This window comes from Octopus bimaculoides, chromosome 12 (assembly GCF_001194135.2).
Source record: "Octopus bimaculoides isolate UCB-OBI-ISO-001 chromosome 12, ASM119413v2, whole genome shotgun sequence".
Classification (NCBI taxonomy): domain Eukaryota; kingdom Metazoa; phylum Mollusca; class Cephalopoda; order Octopoda; family Octopodidae; genus Octopus; species Octopus bimaculoides.
In genome coordinates, this window is record NC_068992.1 from 44,333,171 (window position 1) to 44,338,822 (window position 5,652).

Below are 5,652 nucleotides of genomic sequence, written 5' to 3' on the forward strand. Positions count from 1 at the left end.
TTTGTTATTGTTTTTTGTCTTTTTCCTTTCTTTGAACTTATATATATATATTACATATATATATATATATATATATATATATATTTATATATGACATTGACCACTAACGTGGACATTCATATATATATATATAGATAAATAGATAGATAGATATTCCTGAACACATATACAAATATATATTCCTGTAAATATATACATATGTATATTCCTATACATATATACATATATGTGTATGTACAGACACACACAAATAATGCAAGGGAGAGAGAGAGAGAGAGAGAGAGAGAGAGAGGTGGAGCGTGATAGAGAGTGAGACTGATAGACAGAGAGAAATAGAAAGAAGAAAAGAGCAAAAAATAAGTAGAAAAGAGAGACTGTTTATGCCGATCTCTGTTTACAATGATAATTTAGTGTCCTTGCTACCAAAAATAAAATCAGGATATCATTTTATGTTGATAAATAATCTGGGCCAGGGACAGATTGATGGCGGCGGTTGTGGCAGCGACGATGATAGCGGTAGTGGTTGTGCACTGGTGCAGTGGTGGCGGCGGCGGCGGTGGTGGTGCTGTAGTTGTTGTTGTGGTTATGACATTGCTGCTTAGTCGGCGGTGTGGTTGTTATGTATTACTCTTGTAAGTGGAGGAGTTGCAGTGGAGATGATACATTATGTATGGAGTAACGGCGAAGGTGGTGCAGTGGTGTTTGTGGTGGTGGTGACTGTGAATGTAATGGTAGCGGATGGAGGGTGATGAAGATGGTGTAGTGGTACTGTTCGATGATCGTGGTGATGGAGATTGTATTGGTGGTGTCGTTGTAGTGCTGAATAATGGTGGTGGTAGTGGTGATGGTGATGTTGGATGGTGATGTTAGTGGTGATACTGGTGGTGCAGGGAGGGATGTTATTATTGGCGATGATAGATGGTGATGATGGTAATGCTGGTGTTGATGGCGTTGGAGAGATCCACGGCAAAATTATCTGACGTTCTTTTATTTGTAAGTTTAAGTCTCACTTGGTTAAATATAATCCATTCTCTCCCACCGTGCTGTCCTGCTTTCCTACACCATTTCCATACTCAGCCCTTCTCAACACACTGAGTGAACTTTTATCAAATTCAGACATGTTGATTCCACAGGTGTGCCGAACAAAATATGAAACATGACCTGCATTCCAGAGGACTTGGGACTTTGTTTTAGGAGCGGCTGTTATAAATGTCCTAGATTAATGTAATTTTAGTAATAAAAAGAGTGCATTTTGCACCAAAAGCCGACATTAGAGTTTCCCTCGTGGTAATTACCGCACTACAGTTTGTTCTAAGGGACATTCACCTTTAAGTGGGGATTAAAATTACTTCTCGGTATAAATACTGCCTCTGTCGCAAATGAATATTTAACAAGATCACTAGCTAATCGTGACACCAGCGCCTGTTCTGGCACTGTTATTCTATGTATCGCAGAAAGAAGGAGGGGGACGAATCGCTGCAATCTCTAGTGGTCGAGCGTCCATCATTGACAAAACCAGGAAGTTCGAAATCACGTGATCTGGTGGGCTCAGCTCAAGAGGTGACGGGGATTTATAAAGTATTGTGTTAAACTGGACTACAGAAACTTATGAAATGCTCCAGACTGTTTATGGATTAACTTGTGAGTCGAGCATCTGATTTTCGCCAGCAAAAGATGTTCAAAGACAGTAGAAAAGAGGTGAGAGATGTCGGAAAGAGAGAAACGTCAGAACATTAGAGCTGGTTTTAAAAATTCGTCTATACAGTTTGGAGTTAATGTGGCAACTGTATACATCATGAATATCTGAACATGCGCAAAATGTGTGCCAATTTCCGCCCCCATCCCGGGTGCTCAGTGTCACTATTGTAGCTAAGAATAGACTACACTTTCAAGAATCGCATGAAGCCCATTGGGGTCACAGCTAGCAAAGGATTGTGATTCATTTCTAATTCATTTATCTCTTTATCAACTACTAAATCTAAGACTAGAAGACTGTGTCTGTTCAGAATAAATGGCAAGAGTGAGTTGACAGCTCATTTATAGACAGTTACTCTATATCCGATTGACTACTCCTAATGTCTTCTTTCCTCCCTGAGGAAAATGGATACACATGGCAATCCAGTTGCAACTTTCGTGACCCAGGATACTGACCACTTGATCAACGATGTATGACTAAATCTATCATATATGAGGCAGAAGTGACTGCAACCCTACATTATAATAATGCAACTGCTAAGAAGACCTATACTGGATTATGGGAAGGTGAATTTTAAAATCGCTACGCCAATCATATAGCTTCCTTCCGACAGAGGGACGAAAGTAAAGCTACTAAGTTGGTTAGCTACGTATGGACTTCGAAAGATAACGAAACACCGAATGTGATTAAATGGAAAGTAATTGAGAAATCCATACCTTATGTGAATGGATCGAATAAATTTAGACTTTCTTTGGCTGAAAGAGAGCAGATCCTGTTCAGATCTAAGATCCCTAACTCTCTGTTGAACTCCAGGTCAGAAATTTTCAGTGGTTGCATGCATATTCTTTTATTTGTTTCAGCCATGTTGGAGTACTGCTTTTAGTCGAATAAATCGACCCCAGGACTTATTCTTTTTTAGTTTTTGTGTTTTCGTTTTCCGTTTTAAGTTTTCTGTTGTTTACTTTCTGCGTTTTCTATATGCTGCTTTCTCAATTTTTTCTAGTTCGTTATGATAGGTAGTTTGCACCTACAGAATATATTTGAATTTGCTCAACATATGAAACTATAAGTAGCGCTTTGATACATGTATTGTGACCTTTAAATACATTATATATATCATATACTCTTTTACTCGTTTCAGCCATGTCTGCGGTCATGTTGGAGTATCACCGGGGTCTTTCATATTTCCTTGGTTTGGAATGTATCACATCGCCGCTCCTGTATGTGCATTTGTCCCAGCTGTTGGCCTATTTAGTGCATAAGGGAGTTTGATTCTGTTACCCTTATAGTGATGTCGAGGTTATCCCTTTTTGGTGGTAACGTTGGCTTAATGACACACAATTATTTAGTCAGTATGAGAAAGAAGGAAGTCACTGTATCTGCTCATAACAAGAAGATAGAATTCACGAGACGCTTATAATAAGTCATAACTTTTATTACTGGAGCTAATGCGTTCATATACAAGGTTAATAGAAGGAAGCTTATAACATTACATGAATATGTTCTGTTTGCAGTCACATGTCTCCAAGTAAGAAAAGCGAACGAGTGCGCGAGTGGGCATGAAATGCGGCAACTTGATCCAGTACGCGTCGAAGAATCAACAGGTACTGAATGACGCGAATTTAGAATTTTCTTCCTTATATAAAGTATGGACCGGAAGTCCCCGAACGTTCTAGAAGCTCGAGGGAGATTACTCTCGTTACATCCCTTTTCCGTTTTGCTTGTCGTAACGCCCAAGGGTCACTACATCCTTGTCTGCACCGTGTGTCTGGCTGTTGGTTCATCTGATATTGAGAATAGAAGGATGTCTAGTTCCTTTTTTGAACACATCTACTTCCACCTTACGAAGATTTCTTAATTTTTGTGGTAGGGCACCGAAGAGCTGTAAGCTTTTGAGCCCTAGACTATCGCAGTACCTGATCCTGAATTTAGAAGGGGTGGATGGTACCTTTGATACGTTATAATGGCGGCCAGTCTCAGAGAAATTCTGAAGTAGTCCTTGAACCTTATTTTGGGTTTTTATGTGCTGGCCTCCTACTATCCTCCTACTATCCTCTTTCTCACCATGCAAAAGTTGCTTAAGAAGCCTTGTATCTTCATTCTCACCAGATGTTCACCCCACCTCAAACGACTTGGCAGAATCATCGATTCTCCACTCCTACTACCATTTCTCTCAACTACCTCCACATCACTGATCGCCGATCTCCAATTTATCCCAAGAATTTTCCAAAGACGATACTGATGATATCGTTCCAAATGCCTTAAATGCCTACAATAAACATTCCACGTCTCACTTCCATAGAGTAATAATAATGGCAGAATACATGTGCTATAAACCCTAAGTTTAGTCTGGGTAGATATACTATGGCTCGACCAGAGACGCTTGTCAAGCCCACCAAAAACACTATAGGTCTTGCTGATTCTTTATGGAATTTCATTATCAAAACCAGTACTTCCTAAATAAATGGATTTGGTTACAACTTCCAACCTTGAATGTCCAGCAATCGCCATGATAGATCGCTAGCCACTAAACCTTTTTTCCTATTTTCTCTCCCTGTTTATTTCTGTGTTCCTTTTTGTTGAAGAGCGTAGGTTCGATACGTAAAAGACTTTCTCACTTCCCGAGCGTTTAAAAATTACATATCTGTTTGTTGTTTACACACCCGTCTTCGTCTTTTGTTTTTTTGTTTTTTTTTGGCGGCGGAGTTATTACCCTCATTTACACCTGTTATATTTGTATGTATGTATGTATGTATGTGTATGTATGTACATTTGTATGTATGTGTATGTATGTATGTATGCATGCATGCATGCATGCATGTATGTATGTATGTATGTATACACATACATTTGTATGTATGTGTATATATGTACATTTGTATGTATGTGAATGTATGCATGTAAAAATATGTGTGCATGTGTGTATGTGTGTGTGTGTATAGATTGACATACACGCGCGCGTGCATATGGTTGTGAGAGTCCACGCCGATATTGGTTGTCGTTACTCCTCATCCTCAGATCAATCATGATCCAACAAACCTATGACGAAAGACGTTCCAGCAATGACCATCCAGTCGGCTCTATCTGTGTCTTTCCTTTTTAAAGAAAGTAATGCAATAATTGAGGGAGTTCGGATTTAGAGTTTTTATTGTTTAGCCCCCAGTTTCAATCTCGATCCAGGGGACCTATGATCAACGACATACCATTCGTGACCATCCCACCTTTTTAGGTTATGTGAAGAACCTATCTAATGTGTCCTTTTTTTAAGTGTGATTTGATGGAGATTTGGCTGTAATTTCTGTCAGTGAGAAAAAGCAGCCAAACATGCGCGCCCGCATTTGTGTGCGTGTGTGCGTGCGTGTCTGTGTGTACGCGCGAGAGAGAGAGAAAGAAAGAGAAAGAGAAAGGGAAAGAGAGATACGAGAGAGTGTGAGAGCAAAAGGGAGAGAGAGAGAGAGAAATATCAGTAATAGCAGAGCTGCAAAGATGAGTGAAAATTCCTATATTTGAAGATGTCAGCGAAAAACGAGGCCAGACTGCTACAGAGTGCAAATATTAAGAATTGAACCGCCATCGCCATAGTAAGGTGTATCATCAGCTCAGCTTCGAAATAATAATAATAATAATAATAAACATCACAAATGGCTGAGGGGCGTGTGGGAGGGAAGGTTAAGGAAACGTGTGGGCTGTCTTGGTGAACGCGTCTATTTGTGTACGCGTGTGTGTGTATGGGGGGAGGTGTCCCGAAGACAAAATACACCTTAAATTGTCAGATGTAAAATTCTTGCACAACATACGCGTAGCAACTTAGACTGGCTGTCACTTCTTCTTCTTCTTCTTCTTCTTCTTCTTCTTCTTCTTCTTCTTCTTCTTCTTCTTCTTCTTCTTCTTCTACTACTACTACTACTACTACCGCGCACCGACACGAAAAACATTAAATGTCTGCTAGAAATAGC

At 39.8% G+C, this 5,652-nt stretch overlaps 2 long non-coding RNA genes across 2 annotated transcripts in view; one reads left to right on the plus strand and one right to left on the minus strand.

Annotated features, from left to right (window-relative positions):
• LOC128249200 (uncharacterized) overlaps window positions 1–4,354 on the plus strand; it is a 7,239-nt gene extending 2,885 nt beyond the window's left edge. The window contains exon 2 of the long non-coding RNA XR_008265315.1: window positions 2,838–4,354. This is a non-coding gene — a long non-coding RNA (uncharacterized LOC128249200). The remainder of the gene's footprint in view (window positions 1–2,837) is intronic.
• LOC128249201 (uncharacterized) overlaps window positions 1–5,652 on the minus strand; it is a 20,851-nt gene that overhangs the window by 3,119 nt on the left and 12,080 nt on the right. The window lies entirely within an intron of this gene.